Genomic DNA, 1802 nt, shown 5'->3' with positions numbered 1-1802 from the left:
TCTCCCCAAACTTGTGTTAATTAGTAATGCTGAAAAATCAGGACTTCAGGAGCCAGGGGGAATTTACACCCTTTTTTAAAAATAAAGTTTATCCCCAGCCCAAAAAGTCATTGAGACAAATAAACTAAGAAGGTTCACCAAAAAGGATCTAATATTTATAGGAGCAGGGATAGCACTTGTGATTACTTTGATGAAGTTAACTATTTAGAGGCGGTGGACATTCATTTGGTGGCCAGTCTGGAATTATCAGAATTCTACATTTCAATTGTTACCAACCTTCATGCTTCAAGGCATAAACTGGACATCTGTGCGGCTCAGGAAGAAATGTTCCCACCCATGATACATTGCAGAGTTAACCAAGCACTTTTGTCACTTTCCTGTGTGGCTTTAAATTCAATCCCATATCTCCTTCCAACTGCTAATGAAGTTCTTGAGCATCTAATATAAAAGATATCACTTGGATCTTAAATTAACTGTGGCTGTTCCAGAAACAAGGATACATTGATCCTACTTCCCTGGTTTAAGTGAGACAAGAGCAAGCTATGTATAGGATTTGTATGATTACACACTTGATCCTTCTTGTCATCTTAAACGGGCTTCCAACATTCTGTTTTCATATTTCTAATCTAGGGCCAAGGAATGTGAATTACCACAGCTAATAAAAAAGCTCTTTACACTGAGCAGTATTGTTGCTGATCTGAACAATAGAAGCAGGTCCCAGGAATGTCAGCCCATTGCTGCAAGCAGTTTCTCTTAGAAATATGAGGATACATTCTGTTCTATTCAAATAGATTCCTTATCATCGCCTAGGTGTTTGTGAGCAAACCAGCTGTGATGCACCAACTTTGAAAGGCGGATAATGGAGTATCCCCATGTAACTGGAATCCCCTAGCACCTGTGCAAGTGTCTCAGAATGGGAGTTTGGGAATGAGTTAATCTAGGGGGAGAGATTTATGCAACCTCAAAATAAATATCTGTATAAATGCAGGTCTTTAGAAATACAGGAATATCAAGCATTTTGTTTGAGCAGAAAGATTCTCTGGGTCCCTCCGTTTTTTCTCTTTTATTTCCCTCCTTCTATAATTTAAGACGGATTGCTCCACCGGGTCTCTTTCCACAGAGGATCAGCCAAAGATGATATTTAAATAGGTACATCTAGATTGCAGTTTTACATGGTAAATTCTGGTTGAAGTTTACTTGCACAATTGCCGCTTTGAAATGATAGATTGTGCTGATTTATGCTGAATTGTTTAAATCTGTATTTACCCAGAATTATTGGTCGATTTAATAAAAATAAATTACCAAAATTTAATTTTACCATTTCTAAGCTAAATGACTTTAAATTGCATTGCCTAAAAGATGTGTTACAAGAGGGCAGCAGGATCATAAGGTAGAGGCCATGTGGGGCAGGGAGGGGAGGCTGCTAAGGAAATCAAACATTCTGTGAAACATTTTGAAAAACTAGATGCTATTTGTAAAGCACCCTGAGTTAGTAAAAATGGATATACTGATTCCTGAAGAGGCAGGCATGGAATAGTCACACCAGTATCCATAGGTGACACGGGGGATGAGGGGGAGGCTGCACTTAGGGTCACATGCCCCCCAGCTTTCTGCCAGGATGGGAATCAGGCTGAGTGTGGCTGAAGAGGTGCCTGGGAAAGGCACCAGCAGCGAGTGCTCCCGCCGAGTCCTACTAGATGGTGCCCAGAGCAGGAAAGCCAGACGGAGCTGGCAGCACAACTCTGCCAAGGGGTGTGGGAAAGCCAGCTGAGTCCCATCCCTTCCTCGCAGGCCCTCAAGTA

This window comes from Dermochelys coriacea, chromosome 16 (assembly GCF_009764565.3).
Source record: "Dermochelys coriacea isolate rDerCor1 chromosome 16, rDerCor1.pri.v4, whole genome shotgun sequence".
NCBI classification, from domain to species: domain Eukaryota; kingdom Metazoa; phylum Chordata; order Testudines; family Dermochelyidae; genus Dermochelys; species Dermochelys coriacea.
Note: the sequence above shows the minus strand (reverse complement) of the source record.